The 21,128-nt window shown below is 34.9% G+C and overlaps 1 pseudogene; it reads left to right on the plus strand.

Annotated features, from left to right (window-relative positions):
* The first annotated feature begins 1,538 nt into the window (after positions 1–1,538).
* LOC136118210 (T-box transcription factor T pseudogene) overlaps positions 1,539–21,128 on the plus strand; it is a 31,532-nt pseudogene continuing 11,942 nt past the window's right edge.

Below are 21,128 nucleotides of genomic sequence, written 5' to 3' on the forward strand. Positions count from 1 at the left end.
AGCAACCCCACCCTTGGGAAGCATTGTTATAAAACTCCTTATCAAATCCTCCTGGGTGGGGACACAGTTTTTTGAGGCAGAAGCCCCCTGTGTCCCCCTTTGCCTGGCAAAGTTACAAAGCTATCCTCTTCTATCTCATCCAAAGCTCTGTCTCCGAGGTTCGATTCGGCTCTGGTGTACAGAGAAGCTGAGCTTTCGACATCACAGGTAACTGAAATGACCGTATCTAAATGTAAAACAACTTTAACTGCAGCATAAACATCTATGTATATATCCCTGGTAAAACAAACAAATAACAAAAATATCAATATGCATAACTTCTCCTATAACATAGCAATACATTTTGCATGGAATTTCTTGATCCTTCTCCCCTCCCTACCTCTAAACCCAAGGGTTGGTCCTACCATCTAAAATATCTCTTCTTGTTTATAAGTTTTTATATATACAAACAAAAACAGCAAACAACATGAACGTTCTTAAATGGTAAAAATGCTGAATAAATGATAGTACATATAAATACAGAAATATTACCGTTTTTATATGTGACTTGTATGTCCGTCCTCACATGATATCCTGATTGTTGCTTAAGTGGGAAATGCGGGTTTCAGAGTACTGTGCATAGTTTGCTTCCATTCTTTATAGAAGTAAACAGCAAACACATCTACATATGTGTTTGTGTGTATGTATGTTTTTGTATGGGTGCGTGGTATTGAAGCCAAATCCAGCCTCTGTACCCTGACACCGAATTGAATCTCAGAGACAGAGTTTTGGGTGAAGTAGAAAAGAATAGCTTTATTACTTTGCCAGGCAAAGGGGGACACAGCAGTATAATGTCCTCAAAACTGTGTCCAAAAAGGGAGAGGGGGTTGTGAAGAGTCTTATTGTCAAGGGGGCAGGGTTGCTGATAAGGATCGGGCTGTGCATTCCTTCAATCCAAATATCATCTGGCATCAGGTGGTGATGGGCAAACTGTTACCTTCTCTGGAATGAAGAGTGCTTCATCAAGTAGTTAACATCTTCCACTTGGTAAGGATTTTAGTTCTGCAGAAGAGCTCAAAGATATTGTTGTGAATATACTTTGCGTGGGGGGGGGGACCAGGACCCTGCCCTCAAGGCTGTACTATTGTTTCTAGACTGCTCCTCCCTTGTCTCTGCATCCCCCCCCTCCTGACTAGCAACTGTTTGAACCTGGCCTTTGGAACTCAGAGAAGGGGATACAGAAAGGCTTTTGTGCCCAGGAGCCCCATAGGGTCCTGCTGGGTTTCAGTATCTTTTAAAATTCATGAGGAAAGATGTAATAAGTTATATATATATATAAAAACTCATTGCTTGAAGGAGCTAGAAAGCGTTTTATTTCTGTGATTGCATTGAACTTGTATTATTTTGCAATACAAATATTTAGTACTTAAATTGCATTACATTCCAAAGCAGTGTTGTCAAAAAGTATTTATGTTTTAGTCAGTTTTCTCCAGAAAAACAGAGCCTGCAGCAGATATAAAGATATGCAGAGAGAATTTTTTTATGAAGGTGACGTGATTATGGAGGCTGAGAAGTTCCGCGATCTGCAGTTGGCTTGCTGGAGGCCCAGAACACTGGTGACGGATGTAGTTCCTCTTCAAACCCAAAGGCTAAGTGGAGGGGAGCCAATGGCGTAGGTCCCAGTCTGAGTCTGAAGGCCTGAGAACCGAAATCATTGATACCTAAGGGCGGAAGAGGGACCTCCTGGCTCCAACAGAGAGTAAATTCACCCTTCCTCTGCCTTCTTGTTCTATTCAGGCCCTCAGTGGATTGCGTGATGCCCCTCTCCATTGGTGAGGGCCATCTTCTTGACTCAGTCTACTGATTCAGATGCTAATCTCTTCCAGAAACACCCTCACAGACATACCCAGAAATAATGTTTTACAAGGTATCTGGGCATCCCTCAGCCCAGTCAAGCAAGTTGACACATAAAATTATCTATCACAATTTAGCATAAGCTGTGTTTTGCTATTTACATATATATGTACATACAATATAGTTTTTTATATATAAATTTATTATCAGTTTTACTGACCTTATCTATGTGATTTTCTTTTTCTGAAAAAAATATGTATGTACTTTATTTTTTAATTTTTATATTCTTCAATATATTTGTTTTTTTATACTTGCATAATCAGTTACAGAGTTGTTTTTGCAATATCTTTTTTTTGACCACACTTGCACACGTCGCTGTATTGTTTTGGAGAATGGGGTCATCTCTCAATACGTTTTATTACCTCATCAGATAATAAAGAAAATGTGACTGTTTTAAAGTGTAAATATTCCTTTTCTCTAGGAGTTTGTAGCAATTTATTATTTTGTTTGTTCATTAATTTTGTCTGAATGTTTCAGATGAAAGCACCATCAATCTTAACAGGGTTTTTGGGGTTGTTTTTAATTCAGTGATACGCTGTACTATTTATTTATCTAAATACCTTTTGCTCTTATATTCTCTCTATCCCTTAGTAGGATATATGTTACTGAGGTTGCATATGCATTTATTTTAATTCCTAAGCTCCCTTAAGGAAAAGTTTCATATTCATATTTTGCAGGAATGCTATCTTCTCAAACATTACTAAGCATATTTATTAAGTTATCTGTGTTTATTTTTCCATTAATTTCTTTCCTTAATAGATAGTTCTTTCATTAGCTCCAGCCAGTGTTCCTCTTCTATGTTCCCCTCAGATATTTGGTCATTACGGATTTTCCTGTGTAAATTTATAACAGTAGTTAGCATTGATCAATAGTAGTTGTTTAAGTGGCTTCCTTTTATTCACTCAGCACAACACTAAATATTTTTCTTTTCCAAACTGCAGATGCACTTTTACTTTATGTGATTTCTAGCTGTGGTTGTAATTATGAACTTGAGTCTGGTCTGGTTTTTCTGTTGAACAGGAAGAAATAGCCTTTTCTATGGTGATGACCAGAAGTTTTCCTCAGCACACCTCTCAGCTTCTCCTTCCAGCTTCCCAACACTCTGGGAACCTGCCATACTTGATCTCTTTGGAGAGGTATTCTGGGACAAATCCTCTAGATACAGAAAATGTTAAGAGGTAACTGGCACAGAATTAACAGCTTTCATACTTGGCTACAAGACAGTCTTCTCTAGTTTCCCAGATATTTCTTGACCTGATGCATTTAAGGACGTTTGAAATCACATTATTTTGACGTGTCTTAATTTTGCTTATAGTGGGTTGTGGAAGTTTCAGATTAGGTTTATCCTCTCAAGGCAATCTGATCTTATTGGCTCTGTATCCTTCAGAAATAACTGAATAATTGATTCTTACTAAGGACTTCTCTTGGTTTTTCAGGACCTCCAAGTCTTTAACTGTTTATTTACTATATTTTGTGATTTCTATAATCTCAATGGGATTTTTGAAGGAAGAAGAGATTAAAACATGCCCTTAGTCAGCCATTTTGAAACCCCAAGTCTCTCTTTTTTTTTTAGGTAATATTATCACAGTGAGGGAACAGAAAAAACAGTTAATAACAATCAGAGTTTAATACAGACTATGGTTCTATGAGTTATACATGGACATATAAACAGCAGTTGAAATCTAATCCCTATTAGAAGGAAATGCACATTCTTAAATGTGATTATTTTAACTTCATTATGATTAATTTTAATAAAATTATATACAGTTTTCTGGAATCCAGTTTATCATTAATTAAAATGAAAGGTATGATTAATACATCCACATTAAAAGTGTTTTTAAAAATTAAGCAAGAAAAAAATACACTAATAAAGTAAATGTGAATTTTATTAGTAAATAAGGAAAGTTAATTGGTTTGAAATAATTAGAAATAGACATATCTTAGATTTAAATTGGGTGTAGAATAGAAATCCCACAGAGAATGTAACTTTAATTCAAAAGGTAATACAGTGAGTTCTACAAATCATAACTTGAGTGTGGGTGGAAAATCACTTCAGTTTCTTTTTTTGTTTTTGTTTTTGTTCTTTTTTTGCAGTACGCGGGCTTCTCACTGTTGTGGCCTCTCCCGTTGCGGAGCACAGCCTCTGGATGTGCAGGCTCAGCAGCCATGGCTCACGGGCCCAGCCGCTCCGCGGCATGTGGGATCTTCCCGGACCGGGGCACAAATCCGTGTCCCCTGCATCGGCAGGCGGGCTCTCAACCACTGCGCCACCAGGGAAGCCCTCGGTTTCTTTTTAAAGTGTGCATTCCTGGTCCTCATTTCCAAATATCCTAATGAGATTCACAAGAAACTAAATTCCTAACAAGAATCCCCAGGTAATTCTAATGAGAGACACTGTTCCAAGAGAGTATGTACTCATTTTACCACTCAATAAAAGAGCTCAACAGAAATAGTTAATCGGATTTGATAATGCTGCAGCAATGCTAACTATGAGAATAATAGTAATAATAACAATTACAAGAGCAAACAAATTAATAGCTTTATAGTTGTCAGTCTGCTATGAACTTTCTTTTAATGGTTTCTAATAATCCTTATAAAAATCTGAGTTCCTACAAATTAAGTTCATACTTCTGATAAAGAATTTAGTCTAAGAAAAGAGAAGCTATTTGTCTATGTCCTGTAAGTAGCAAGCATCAGCACTCTCTGACAGCAGAGACTTCTCCCATAATCCTCCCTGCTAGACACTTCTATTTAAAATCATAATTTTAATAGTGCAAGTTGAAAACAACATATATTTATATAATTACTATGTACCATGTTAATGTATCACATGACTAATAGAAAGACACCTTTCTGATGTTGATTCTTCCCATACAAGAACAAGGTATTTACTTCCATTAGTCATATCTTTTTTGAAGACTCTCCATAATGCTTCACTATTTTATCTATTGAATTTCTGAAATGTATTGAATGAGTTATTTCTAAATATGTAAATTTTTGTTCTATTGCAACAGAGTTTTTTTTTTTTTCTTTCTATGATGTTTCTTATCAATTTTTATTAGGAGAAGTAATTTTGGTATATGATTAGATCACCAATTTAACACATTGTTTATTTTAATTTTTTGTTACATTACTAAAATTTTCTAGGTAATGTATCTGTAAATTGTTAAAATTTTATACCACTTATGCCTCTCATATAATCATATGATAATTGAAAAAATGCATATTAATTAAGAACTGTGTCAAGCACTGCATTGAGTGTCGGAGTGAAAAAAACAAAAAGCAAAACCTTGCCTCATTAAACTTACAATTTACTGGTAATCTCAGGCATTTGCCAAATAACCATACAGAAATATAATTCCAAATTGGATAGGTTCCATTAAGAAAATACAGAAAGTTTTTTTTTCCAATATATTTATTTATTTTTGGCTGTGTTGGGTCTTCGTTGCTGCACACAGGCTTTCTCTAGTTGCACGCAGGCTTTCTGTAGTTGTGGCGAGCGGGGACTACTCTTTGTTGCGGTGCGAGGGCTTCTCATTGCAGTGGCTTCTCTTGTTGTGGAGCACAGGCTCTAGGAATGCGGGCTTCAGTAGTTGTGGCTTGCGGGCTCTAGAACGCAGGCTCAGTAGTTGTGGTCCACAGGTTTATTTGCTCCGCATGTGGGATCTTCCCGAACCAGGGCTCAAACCTGTGTCCCCTGTATTGGCAGGCAGACTCTTAACCACTGCGCCACCAGGGAAGCCCAAGAAAATACAGAAAGCTTTTAATGTATGCCACGGGGCATGTGATTAGCAGTTCAGATTTTAGAGAAATGCTGCAGTTAACTAGAAGTGTTACGGAATATTATTTTACATGGGTGGCACTATTTGAAAGCTCCAGGCATGAGGGAAAACAGGGCACAGTGGAGAGCCTAGGGCCTGGTGACTGAGGCAGAGACCACAAAGGGGAATGAGATAGAAGAGTGTATTATCTACTGCTGTGTAAGAAATTACCCCCTAATTTAATGGTTTCTAACAATAAAAATGTATTTTCTAACAGTTTTTGGGGGTCAGGGATCAGAGTGTGACTTAGTTAAGTGCCTCTGCCTAACATCAATACTGAAATTATAGTCTGTAGGCCACCTGGGGCTCTGGTCATACCTATAGACTCAAAATGAGGAGGGATAAATCCAGTTACAAGTCCATTCATGCGGTTGTTGTCAAGTCTCTGTCCCTCGACACATGAGCCTCCTACAGGGCTACTCGACAAGGTGGCATAACATGGTGATTAAATCCAAGAAAGCATGAGAGAAAGCAGCCAAGATGGAAACCAGTCTTTTTACAGCCTAATCTTGGAAATGACAAGTCACCCCTTCTGCTATTTTATGTTACAAAGGACTCCATAAGTCCAGCCTCCACCACCCACAGCCCCTCCCTCTGTGACCCACACCACCACACACACACATGCACACTCCATCCTTCCGATCTTCTACATCTCACTGTCTATTGTTTCTGTTCCCAGGGTGACCGTAAGCTGTGGCTGAACCATAAAAATCTTCACGTACGCACAAGCTGACAGTACTTTGCAAAACGCCCATACTGTGCCCCTCTTACTCCCTGCCTGATGACTTCTTTGTTTGAACCGTTACGGGACCTCTTTTGGCACGTTCCTTTGCACAACCTGAAAGTATGTGGGAGTTAATGTCCCAAGGGATAAACTTTGAACAGTAGGATTCAGTAATTTGTTGGTAAATTCAGTCCTATTTATCCCTTCCAATAGAAGGACCCCAAATGAAGCTAGTATGGATTTTTGAGAGTAATCATGGTATTCTGCAATTTGTCTTACTTAGTGGTAGGCAGTTCAATAATCTATACTTGTATCATCTCTCCCTTCCTCCTTGCCACTTTGTCTTTCACTTCTGCTCCCTAGAAATGAACATAACTCCTCTGCCTCAGGCTCAGCTTTCTGGAAAGACTAAGCTACCAGTTTGTACTTAGAATGCTAATCTTCAAGGTGGAATTTCAGAACTGAATTTTACCCTCAACTGAAAGCAATAAGAACACCATGTAACAGTACAATCACTAAAGATTTTATGTGTCATTTGGATGAGGTATAGGTGGAAGGTGAAGAGTTCAGATCTATAATGGCTAAGGCACTTGAACAGTATGACAGCAAAAAATTATAAGAACTGTGAAGTGGGTTGGCTTTTTATAAACTGCTAACCATAAGAATGTACTGTAAACCATTGTTATTTTTAACCAAATTCTAGTATAAAAATATGTGACCTTCAAAAATTAGAAGTTTGCATTCCTATATCCCTTACCTAGAGTTTCCAGGTTTCATTATTTGCTATGTATCCTTTATCTCTCACCCTCGGTCTACCTAAACATACACTCACAACAATACACATTTTGATTACATATTTATCAATTATTTAAAACTAAGTTTCTGATACTTCACACAAATATTTTAGCTTGTATTTCATTTTTTAAAAAATATATTTTATCTAATTGTAATGTAGTTATCACATCCAGAAAATTTAAGCCTCATATACAAAATGTTCTTTAATATTTATGTCATGTGTTCAATATAATAATTTTCCCCAAATATGCCACTGAATATTTTTCTAGTTGTTTTTACTTCTTAGTTCTGATCCAAGATCTAATAAAAGATCACATATTGAATTTTCTGGTCATCTAGAACAACCCATATTCCTTTTATTTTTATAACGACGTTTTCACAGTTGTGACTGTGAGAATTTTCTTCACTTACTTCCAAATACCAGGAATGAACTTGACTAAGGGCTCCAAATCCACCACTCTGAAATCCAACTCTGTGATAACACTGAGGTCACAGGTTATCTACGGGACTCCTCTTAGAGCCGATGTTGCCAGTAACAATGTCCCTTTATTTTCCTTTCTTGATATTGAAATTTTTCATTCTTATACGAAGCTCTTCTCCCTTTTTTCTTGCTCAATGTCACTAGAAGTTTGTCAATTTTATTGAACTTTTCAAAGAATATGCTTTTATTTGCATTGATTTTTTTATTTTTCAATTTCATTAATTTCTTCTCCATTCTTTATTATTTCTTTCTACTTGCTTTGGGTTTAGTTTGCTCTATTTTTCTTTAAAAATTTCTTAAGATGGGGCTTCCCTGGTGGCACAGTGGTTGAGAGTCTGCCTGCCGATGCAGGGGACGCGGGTTCGTGGCCCGGTCCGGGAAGATCCCACATGCCACGGAGTGGCTGGGCCCGTGAGCCATGGCCACTGAGCCTGCGCGTCCGGAGCCTGTGCTCCGCAACGGGAGAGGCCACAACAGTGAGAGGCCCGCGTACCACACACACACACAAAAAATTTCTTAAGATGAAAAATTAAATTATTGATCTGAGTCATTTCTTCTTTCCTAATATAAGTATTCAATACTATAAATGACCCTGAAAGCACTGCTATAGCTGTATCCCTCATATTTTGATGTGTTCTATTTTTATCTGTATTTCATACAGACTATTTTTTCATTGGTTTTAGACTTCCCCTTTAACCTTGGGTTATTTAGAAATGGGATGTTTAATATCTAAATATTTGAGAATTTTTTAGATTTATTCCTGTTTGACTTATAGCTAAATTCTATTATGCTATTAAAATGTAGCTATGATTTCTACTCTTTTAAATTGTTTGAGATATTTTTATTGGCTTATGATATGGCCTATCTTGTTGAATATTCATATGTCTTTGAAAATAATGTGTATTCTACTGTTGGGTGAATTGTTCTATAAATGTCAATTAGGACTATTTGGTTGATAGTGTTCAAATCTTCTACACTCTTACTATCTTTCTGCCTATTTGTTCTATCAATTACTGGGAAAGGATTTTTGATGTCTCAATTATAATTTTAGAACTGCCAACTTGTTTTACTAATGCCCATTTTTGTCTCATTTATTTTGATACTCTGTTATCAGTAATATATATATATATTTATGGTCATTATGTCTTATTGGAGAATTGACCCTTAATGATGATATACTGTCCCATTTTATTCTGGATAGTATTCCTTGTTCCGAAGCTGGCTTTTTCTGATATTAACATAGCTATTCAAGGTTTTGGGGGATATTTTCATGGCATATCTTTCTCCATCTTTTTACTTTTAACTTATCTTTATCAGTATATATTAACTGCATTTCTAATAGACACAGTAGAATTGGATCTTGCTGTCTGATCCAATCTGACAATTGCAGTCTTAAGAAAGTTATATTTAAGCCATTCATAAGTAACGTGATTATGGATGTCGTTGGATAAAAACTTTACTAAATTGCTAGCTGTTTTGTATTCATTTAATTTATTATATACTCTTGCTCTGCCTTCTTTTGCATTAAATAAACATTATATAGTATATCATTTTACCTCCACTATTGACTTATTACTTATACATCTCTTATAAAGTTTGTAGTAATTTCCTGCTAATTTAAAATATACATTGTTATATTTTTAATGAATATACCTCTAATTTATCAGGTTCTACCCTCAAATGATTGTTTCACCTATCATATAAGCTCGTTAAAACTGGCCTTAATATACCCTAAGGCCAGTAGTGTCACTGTTCTTTCTGATTAAAGCTTTTGTCTTGTGGTGGAAATAAAGAGGAAGCATCAGGATGCATGTACTTGTCCCACCCACATGACTGTGTTCCCCTCTCCAGTCTGTATCACCATAGGCACTTAGTTGATTTTTCAGACCCTTTGCTGTGAGAGGCCAATGGGGTTCATGAAGAAAGAGTCCTTCAGGGCATGCAGACACCTCCAGTTTCTTCAGTGCAGTGTTGCACTGAAGTGTTGCCAGCCTGCAATCATCCTTCTTCAAGTATCTGCTCTTCTAGCATCTTACCAATTTTGTTTTGTTTTGTGTTGTTTTAAGAACGTGTTTTTTTCTGTATATAGCAGTACTATTGTATTATTTGGAACATTAGTCTTCTCTTAGATGTCACTTTCTAAGAAAGACAACTTCACATCTGACTCTGACAAACTGTAAATTCTTAAGTATGTATTACCTGCTTGAATTGTCACATAATAGTAAATGTTACACTGAAAATATTTTATGATGAAAGGCCTCTGGAATAAAATACCCTTGGAATATTGTAAACAAAGTTTTAACATATTAAACAGGGAACTTTTTAAACAGAAGTACTTAGTAAGTTTCTCACAACTTGACATAACCTTAAATACATACCTTACTTAGAATGATTGCTCCTATCGTAGAACAGTCCTATGCTGAGATCTATTCCATTATTGAAATAGCTGAAAATCAATGTGTTATTGGGAGATATATAGCCAGGTGTATATTCACATTGTCAGTATGTTTTATAATAAATGCTCAAGGACTTAAAATTATTATAGCTAAGTGATTTGCCCTTGAAATTCAGGGATTACTGTTATGTATTTTGATTCTTGCATTTTATATAATAGTAAGTTCATTTGGTTCAGAGCCCTAAATGTTTCCAAATGACTACAATTTTTTCAATGCCAGCAGTTTGGAAAATAATTGCTTTGAATCTCATTTTTTTTTTTATTACCCATCATCTACACTATGCCACCCAGACAAGAGAACAGTGAAGTAAAAAAACATTGTTGATTTTTTTGTTACATTACAAAGTCTTCCCATTAACGTATATTCATATGGAGTTTTTTTAAGTGCAAGGACTAAGATCACTGAAAGTACAAAATAACATGCCTTAAATTTTGTTGTTGCTGGTAGATAGGCTCTGCTATAGAAATGCTGATTTGAAGGATAGTCACAAAAAGTCACAAAATCAGATATGTAAATTTTACATGGATTAGAATATATTATCTCAAATTTAACTTAATCCTAATTTTAGAAAAGCTACAGAACTTAACAGATAGTCAAGTTAAAAGCTTATTATAATTTGTGATAAGACAAAAGATCATATATTCATACCATTCCACACTTCACAATATATAGGGCATGGAATTTCTAACACTCTTGATATCTTTGGCTTAATCCCATAAAGTTAACATTAAAAACTCCAATGTTTTTTGAGAAAAACAATTTAAACAAATATTACATATGGTTTAGGATTTACTAAATGAAAATTGAAATTCCATTCTGAAATTTAGTGATTATTGATTTCTTCAATCCACATAAAATTAATTTCAGGACACCAAGGCACAGTTCAGTCAGATGAGCACAAATTTCCTTATTTTCTCTGTTCAATGTTAGACAAGAAATATTCAAATATAAACCATACTATCTTCTGTCTGATGATAGTGTGTCAGATACAATGGTGTTCATCAACCCAATCTATTCAACCTCACTGTTTTCCTAGTCTTTTATCTAAGGGAAGCAATGTAGCATGGTTCCAACAATTAGACGGAAACAAGTCACTGAGTTGAGCTTTTGGGAATGTTTTGAAGAATGGTGCGGCTCCATAGGCAGGCAGTTATGCTTTTGTCCTTAGGCACTTTATGTTTTTTCCACCCTTTCTTCTTCTTTATGCTTGGAATAATGGCAGGTTGTTAGAAGATTATCAACCATACTATGAATGGGAGAATGGAATCCACATACTAAAAATGGCGAAGCAGGAAGACAGAATGTACCTGGGCCTTCAATGGCATTGGTCAGAAGCTGCATGTTTAAGAAAAACTTATAACAGCAACAAAACAACTAAGAGAGAAGAGGAGGATGAGAGAGGATGAGAGAGAATGAGAGAGAGAGAGAGACTTAGAATGAAGAATGTTCTTTTATGTTTTTCTCCCTTGTTTGTACTCTTTCTTTGAAAAAGAAAACCATCATAGGATAAAGTGCTAAAAAAAAATCCTCAATATTTAGTTAGTTAACTTATTCAATATGCTTTCCAGAAGAAAAAAAAAATCATTACATGAAGTGGTTGACAGAATTGTAAAAATATCTCCCCAAGATTTTTTGTTTCCTCACTGTTCAGTAAAGCACTGATACAGGTACTGCTGAGAAGAGTCTTTCACATGGAATTAAGGTTACTAATCAATTGCTTTATATTAGGAAGGTTATCCTGGATTACCTGAGTGGACCTAATGTAATCATATGAGCCCTTAAAAGCTAAAGAGGAAGACAGAATCATCAGTCAAAGAGATGAAGCTTGAGTGACTTGAGGCATGAAAGGGACTTGACCCACTCTTGTTGGTTTGAAGATGGAGGAATGGGGCCAGGAGCCAAGGAAGGCTAGCAGCCTCTAGAAGCTGAGAAAGATCCCTGATGTCTAGCCAACCGGCAATACCAGCAAGAAAACACGGACCTTAGCCCTACAACCACAAGGAAGTGAATCCTACCAATCACTCACACAAGCCAGGATGTGGATTCTGCCTTAAAGCATCAAGAAAGGAACACAGCCATGTAGACACCTTGATTTTAGCCTTCTGAGACCCAAAGAAGCTAGACTTCAGACTGTGAAGACACTGTGAGATAATGCCTGTGTTAAGTCTCTGAATTTGTGGCAATTTGTTATGGCAACATTATGAAACTAATAATCATAGTAATACATTTTGCAAATGTCCTGACATATTAGCCTTTCAAAATTACTTTCATCAAATTATAAGGCACAGATCAGAGATCAAAACCCTGAAAAATTACTACTAAGAACTCAGTGTTTCAGTGGAGGCAGGGAAGTAAGGATCATGAGACGCAATCAGGGTAGATATAGTGTGTGGCTCTGTGGATGGTCCTTTGTGACTGAGTTTCCAGTTGGAAGTTTGAAAAATAAATGCCAAAAAACTACACTACTTCAGAGTTTTCACTAGTGTCAGTTTCTAAAAAATCTCACATGAATTACTATAATTTCAACAAAACACTGATTTTACCAACATTTTATATTGTTGTAACTCTAAGATTTGAACAATAATGATATGGTTTACTGTGAAATATAGGAAATTTACAATTATGTTTTTAAATTTTTTGCATGTAAAAAGTAGGTTGATTGAGACTATGCAATCCCATCTATTCACTCTTTTTGTGATTATACTGAAGTGCCATTCTCTTCAAAACAGAAAAATATAGAGAGAGCTCAACTGAAACGAAAGGATTATAGTAGTATGAATTACTCATTCATATTAGTGATATATTCAATCAATCTAAAATATTAGTTGAATAACCATTACATCCAATGATTTTTATACATAAATTTACCTATATTGCCACAACACAATGCATATTTTGAATCCATTTAAATTATTTTACACACATACACAAAATAAGACTGCTGATGATTAAATTTCACCTCGAAGTATCTTATTAGGTGATTAAATAGTAGGTGGCACAGAGTACAGTGAATAGTACAAACTATTATTTCATCACTCACTTATAATAAGAAAACATTGAATAAAGAGTCAGTGTTGTATTTATCTGAGTTTCCCAAGCAAACAACAAAATACCTAATATGTAGGAACATAAAAATGCTGTTGGCGTGAACTGTATGTTAATAGTTACACAATTTAAGCAAGAACATGACCAAGGATAAATGTATAACTGAATAGTTACGTTCTGTCATTTTGATAAAAAATTTCAAAATAACACTAAAAAAATCAAGCTTTATTCTTAATTATTTGCTATCTTTCATTCTCTAAACAAATATTACATGAGTACTTGCCATGTAGCAAGTATCCAAGACATTTAGGGAATGGAAACGAACAAAGAGAGTCTCTGGCTTTAAGAATTTCCTGGACATGTTAGAATGTTTGCCACATGCAATACCTGAAGATGTTTATTAGAGCTTTATTCGGCATGAAGCAAAGGGCAGAGGAGGAAGTGTTTAACTCAAGGTAAGTTGTTTATCTGATGGGGGAAAATCAGTGAAATCAGCTGAGAAAAACTGTCATGTGATATTATGGTTTAGTTATACTGAAATGGGAAATAAAAGAACATTTTATACAGAAATATTAAATTATTTTATGGTGTGCAAATTAAATTTTTTGCATTGAGGTTTTTTAAAATAGCAATGTTAATCATGAACTTAAGAAAAAATATAGGTGAAAAAAGAGAAATGAGTTATATTTTTCAGGATTGAGCTGAGGGGAATATATTCCAGGCAGTGGCAATGGAAGATGCAAGTTGCAGGGCTGTGAAAACTCATGGAACTTTTGAATGATGACAGGGAGTTCAGAATCAGAGCAGAGAGGTTTCGTAGGCAGACAGGGATGAGTCTGAGAAGCAAGCAGGAGTAAGATCAAAAATGTTCTCAAATATATTGCCAACAAGTATTTTACTTCAAGCTAGGCTCTGGGAACTCAATGACAGATGTGAATTGCAGAGGAATGACCATATTTCCATTTCAGAACCATCACACTGGCAACAATGTGGAGAGTCAGAAGGGAGGCCAGAATGTGAGCACTCAAATGAAGAAAAAATGAGCATGAGCCCAATGCCAGAAGAAATAGGGTGGAGGAGAGGGCTTCAAGAAAGGTTTAGGACATAGAGTCTGTAAGACTTTCTGATTGATTTGAAATGAAGGGGAGGAACTGCCAAAGGAAGATTCAAGGACCACTCCAATTTACTGGTTAGCAAAACTTAACTTATCACACATACTTGTGATAACTATAAACTGAGATTTTAAAAAATCTTATTTATACTTGAATTTCAGAGTTAACCTAAACATTTCCTAATAAAAGTTGCCTATAATTATGATTCCTTCTATTTTTTTCCTAATACTCAAAAGCAGTGATTTTACATTTCATGTAATCATGGTATAAGTGGCATGAGAAATACTAATTGCAGAATATTTACTTCAATAAGCCTTTTTCTAATGTGTTTGAATATTTCAAAACATAGTTCGTGACATTAAAGAAAAAATAAAGAAGATATAGTTAATTCTAAAAGGCACCATGAAATGCAAAAGTGCAACCTATACTTTAAAAAACATTAAAACATTGAGTATTTGTCCACATACATTGCCCACTGATTTGCAGCAGCAGTAATTCATGTAAAAGCTATCATGTAATACACATGAGACTGCTTTTCTACAATCTTGCAGAAAGGATACTTGGAAGTATCCTTTTGTACCAAAACTGGAATCATTTTTCTGATGATAGGGTAAAGTAAGGTGAAGCTTTGCATTTCATGAGTAGTCAGTAAATGTAGGTGGGTGAAATCATTTATTCCTTCCAAACAGATCACAAAATGTGTTGTTCTTGATGATTTCCAACAATATTTTAAGTCCTTGAAGTAGCACACGTATTTGCAGAAAAAAAAAATAATATACACATAAGCAAAGCAGGGTGAAAGAAACAAAAATTTACCCATGATCCCAATAGCGATTATTATATTATTATATATATATATATAAAATATATATATATATAATATATTATATTATTTGAAAGAGAGAGAGAGAGAGGATGCTAGCTAACTGACTAGGTAATCAGACTCCCTAAGCATTCTTAACCACTGATTAAGAACCACGGATTCTTAACCACTGTGCCACCAGGGAAGTCCCTCCTCCATAGTTCTTGTCCGTGTTTCTGAGGAGAAACTTATGAGAGGTTAGTGGGAAGAGGTACAGACACCATTGCTGCAGGTAGGTTCAGGGTACCATTAATACTCATCCTCTCCCTCCTCAAACACTTATACTAATTTCCTCCTACCCTTAATTATTACCACAGGATTTGGTAGCTTACCTGGCTTTATGACCCAGGATTAGCTATATAATTTTCTGTGTTCAGTGCAAAATGAAATGTAGGACTCCTTGTTCAAAAATTACTAAGAATTTCAAAACAGTGACAGCAGAGCAATAGACCAAGCATGAGGTTCTTTTAAGTATGGGGCCCTTCATTTGACCTGTGGGACTGCCCAGGTCAAATGCCCATGAATCTGGCCCTGTTGTGGCCCAAACTTAAATTTCTAAAGGGACTGAGACCTTGGTAATCACCCCCTCTGTCTGGCTGGGGTTGCTGCATCCATCCACTCACAGGTACAACTGGGTAAGTTCCAAATTTCATAATGAGAATGCATAATCATTACTGAACTGAGCATGAGGAATTGGATTAACATCAAGATTTTAGGTGTGGAAATGGTAAATAGGAGCTTAGAATTCACTAAATTATAAAAGTGAAGAATGTTTCAATGTTTATGTCAGTTGAATGGTATTCTTTTAACAATGTTACTTTGTTTTCATATGTGATGGGAACCTCCTAATTCCTGAAAAGACCTGTGACTTCTGAAAAAAATAAACAATATCTTAAAGTTTTGTGACTTCACACCTACTTTATAAACTAAGTGAGCTGAAGATTGGTGTTTAAAATTCTTGTGTTCTCGAGTGGACAGCTTGTGAAAAAATTGAGGAAAAAAATAATACTTACTGGAAAATAAGAAAGTTATTTGGTAAAGTATAAAAATATTCTATTGGAGAAGTGAATATGGCCTGTGCATTACTTATTAATAATAATAAATATTTACAAAGCACCTTCTAGGCACTAGGAAAAGTTCTAATTGCTTTACATGTTTTTTTATTATATGATAAATACCCCCATTTTATGGATAAGGAAACAAAATAAGTAAATCTAGGTAAAAATTTAAGAGTTACAGTCTTAATCAGTTTTTAAAATTAATTACAAATTAATAAAATTCATGTTCTGGTATAAATTAAATTGTGTTTTGAATCATTTACTTTTAAAAATTTTGTTTTAATTTTACTCAAAGAGAAAAAATATACTCCTGAGTTTGATTAGAGAGAAAAGTGGTCACATTTCAGGAACTAGGTAATATATGATCTTTATATACAACGCCAGCACCCAGGAAGAGACTGCCTATCATAAGTTGTTTTTCTCAAAATAACAGCTTTATGGAACTATAGTTTACTTACCATACATTTTACCACTTTAAAGTGTGCAATGTTTAGCATTAGTGGTTAAGTGTTCATTGTTTGGTGTATTCACAGAGTTCTGCAAGCATCACCACTATCTCATTTTAGAATATTTGCATCACCCCAGGAAGAAATCCTTTAGCAATCTCTCCCCTGTCCTTCCTCTTCTTAACTCCTATTAAACTCCTAAGTTTTTCAAAATTGAAAAAAGTCACATTGAATCCTAACCTGAGGCCCCATTTTTTTTGTTTGTGTTTTTAAGCTGTGAAAGTCTCATTTGTTTGAAGTTTATGATAATTCTGTTTTTAAGAGATTTACAATGCCAAATTGCTGAGTGTTTGATAGTAATGTTAATTTAAATGTGTTACACTAGATATAACAAAATTCAGATTTTTCCTTATGTAGTATGTTTAAGATGGGCTGCTTGTATATTTTAACCCCTTAACGTGACTCTGCATTGAATTTCTATGGTAACTGCATTTCTGCAAAAACATAAAAACATTCAGAGGCTGTGCCCTCTCTCTCCTTTTCCTGTTGCCTTTCAGATCAGGAGAACATGTCTCTCCAGAAGTCACTGGAATGCCCTACATACATTTATTATTATTGTTATTTCCATCCCCCAAATTAATATCAAAACTACCATGATAGATTTGTAAAGAAACCATTTAGGACTACTCATGAGAAAGAAGATTATCTTGGAGAATGACAGAAAAGAAAAAAAAATACAGTTAGAAGATAGGAAGTCAAATTCAAACTGTTTGGCCTAATCCTGAATGTATCATTTTCATTATATAGTCAACTTCTGCTGTGCCCACTTGACTTTATGGCTTAATGATATGATTATGCCCAGTTGATGATGAGTAGCTCTGGTCATAGGATCACCTGAAATCCTAGTCATGTTTAAATAGAAGATAGTGGTATGTGAGAAGCTCTTACTCAAACTAAGAGTAATTTACTGTCACAGCAACCAAGATTTTGTCCCCCAACTGCAATTAGGCTATGATGTTTCATCATAATATTTCATTCCTCTCAGATTTCCTATCTTTGGTTATAGGACCAGATGGTTTCACTGGTGAATTCTACCAAATATTATAAGAAGTCATACCATTCCCTCTCAAACTTCTCCAAAACATAGATGAGGAAAGAACACGTTGAAATTCATCTTACAAGGCCATCATTACCTGATTCCAAAGCCAGACAAGGATATACAAAAAAATTAAATTACAGGTTAATATACGTGATGAACATAAATGCAAAATTACCCAATAAAGTATTAGTAAATCAAATTCAACAGTACATTAAAAGGATCATACACCATGATCAAGTGGGCTTTGCTTCTGGGATGCAAGGATGGGTCAACACTTGCAAATTAATCAATGTGATTCACCACATTACAAAATAAAGGATAAAATCCTGTGATTATCTTAATAGATGCAGAAAAAGCATTTGACAAATTCAACATCTTTTCCTAATAAAAAACTCTTAACAAAGTGGATATAGAAGAAATTTATCTCAACATAATAAAGGCCCTATATAACAAGCCCACAGCTAACATCATAATCAGTGATGAAAAGCTGAAAGCTATTGCTCTAAGATCAGGAACATGACAAGAATGCCTGTTCTCACTATTATTTAACACAGTACTGGCAGTCCTAGTCAGAGCAATTAGTCAAGGAAAAGAAATAAAAAGCATTCAAATCAGAAAATAATAATTTAAATTGTCTCTGCTTGCAGATGATATGATATAATATTTATAATAGACTTCACCAAAAGACTGTTATAACTAATAAACAGTTTCAGTAAAGTTGCAAGATACAAAATCAATATACAAAGGTCAGTTGTGTTTCTATACACTAATAATACCTATCAGAAAGAGAAATTAAGAAAACAATCTCATTTACAATTGCATTAAAAAGAATAAAATACTTGGTAATAAGTTTGATCAAGGAGGTGAAGGATTTGTACACTCAAGAATTGTTCCATATTGAATGTTGAGCATTTTTTCATGTACCCGTTGGCCACTTGGGTGTCTTCTTAGGAAAATGTCTACTTAGTTCTTCTACCCATTTTTTAGTTGGATTATTTTGTATTGAGTTGTATGAGTTCCTTATATATTTTGGACATTAACCCTTTACTCCGTATATGGTTTGCAAAAATTTTCTCCCATTCTGTAGTTAGCCTTTTTATTTTGTTGATTGTTTCTTTAGCTGTGAAGAAGCTTTTTAGTTTGATATAGTCCCACTTGTTGATTTCTGCTTTTCTTGCTTGTGTTTTTGGTGTCAAATCCAAAAAATCATTGCCAAGATCAATGTTAAGGAGCTTTCCCTGCATGTTTTCTTCCAGACGTTTTATAGTATCAGGCCATATGTTGAAGTGTTTAATCCATTTTGAGTTAATTTTTATGAGGAGTATAAGAGAGAGGTACAATTTCATTTTTCTTCATGTGGTTATCCAGTTTTCCAGACACCATTTGTCGAAGACAGTATTCTTTTCCCAGCAAAATAAGGTATCAAAGAGGTATCAGCACTTCTGTCATTATTGCAACTTTATTCAGAATAACCAAGGTATGAAAAAACTGAAGTGTCCACCAATGGATGAATAAATAAGATGTAAAATATACATGTATGCATATATATATTATATTATAATTAATATTATAATATATATATAATTCAGCCATGAAAAAAAAAAATTCTGCCATTTACAACAACATGGATGGACCCTGATTTATTATGCTAAATGAGCTAAGTCAGACAGAGGAAGATTAAATACTGTATGATATTACTTATTTGTGGATTCTAACAAAGATAAACTTGTAAAAACAGAGAGTAGAATAGTGATTACCAGGGGCTGAAGGTTGGGGGGTTGGGGAGATGTTATTTAAGGATACAAACTTACAACTAGTAGATAAATAAATCCTGAAGTTCTAATGTAGAGCATAGTAATTATAGTCACCAATACTGTATTATGAACTTCAAATTTACCAAGAGACTAGATCTTAATTGTTCTCATCACAAAAAAAGAAGTGATAATTATATGACACATTAAAGGTATTAGGTAACACTATGGTGGTAATCATATTGCAATATATAAATGCATCAAATCAACACATTGTACACCTTAAAATTACACAGTGTTATATGTCAATAGTATCTCAATTAAAAAAGAAAAAAAAGTAATTGGTTGAATAATTTAGTTATCAGAATTGATGTATGTGTAACTTTACCACCTCAACGTGAAGCCCTGATTTCTTTCTAGTCTAAGCTTCAGAATTCAGTTTTACAGTTGTAAATTAGAAACGAGGATTTTGAAAAGTCCTACACATAAATTCATGTAGATACATACAGCACGTGCACACACACTTTGAATAGAAAATGGAATACGCAGGTGAGTAGTTTCAAAGTTGAAGATTTATTCATTTTTGGAAATTTTTAGGTAATTTTAGTCAGTTTGATATAAATATCAATATACTATATGTTGGCTGCCATTGGTCTAAAAATCTACCAGATCTTCCAGCTCCATGCTACTAATAATATCTAGTACTGTTGTGAGCTGAATTATGTCCCCCCCAAAGATATATTGAAGTCCTGAACCCAGGCACCTGTGAATGTGACCTTATTTGGAAATGGGGTCTCTGCGATTTAACCAACTTAAGGTAAGGTCATATTGGATTGAGGTGGGCCCTAAGTCCAATGACTAGTGTCCTTATAAGGAGAAAGAGACATAGAGAGGTAGACACGCAGGGTAAAGGGCCATATGATGGTGGAGACAGAGGTTGGAGGGATGAAACTTCAAGTCAAGGCACGCCAAGTGTTTGCCAATGATCATCAGAAGTTAGGGAAGGGCAATGAAGGATTCTTCCCAAGAGTCTCCAGAGGGAGCCTGGCACTGCTGACACATCAATTCCAGACTTCTAGCCACCAGAACTGTGAGAAAATAAATTTCTGTTGCTTTAAGTCATATACTTGTAGTATTTTGCTATAGCAGCACTAGGATATTAATACACATACTGTATACAGTAGTAAATAGTAGATTGGCCAGTGATATTCCAACTGGGTAAACATTTCTTTGACATATTCTTACACAGATGGGCATTCACCATACCTTAATGACTTGCAATTTATAATTTTGCTTCTGTGACACACCCATGATATGAACTTTGGAACAACAACAACAAACAAAAAGTACTGGGTTGAAGGAACAGTATTGTTTCTCCTGAGAGACAATTAGAAACTGGTTTCAGACAGGCTGGAAGTAGAGAATGCAAATTTTCTGTTAAAAATCAGTGGAATAAAAGCATTTTATTTCAATCTCATCTTTTCAACCCCTGGCAAATGCCTAAAGGAACAAAAGAGTAGTAGAAAATTCAAGATTTAATATAATAGAAAAATAAAACTTCAATATACAAATAGAATTACACTAG

This window comes from Phocoena phocoena, chromosome 1 (assembly GCF_963924675.1).
Source record: "Phocoena phocoena chromosome 1, mPhoPho1.1, whole genome shotgun sequence".
In the NCBI taxonomy this organism is placed as follows: domain Eukaryota; kingdom Metazoa; phylum Chordata; class Mammalia; order Artiodactyla; family Phocoenidae; genus Phocoena; species Phocoena phocoena.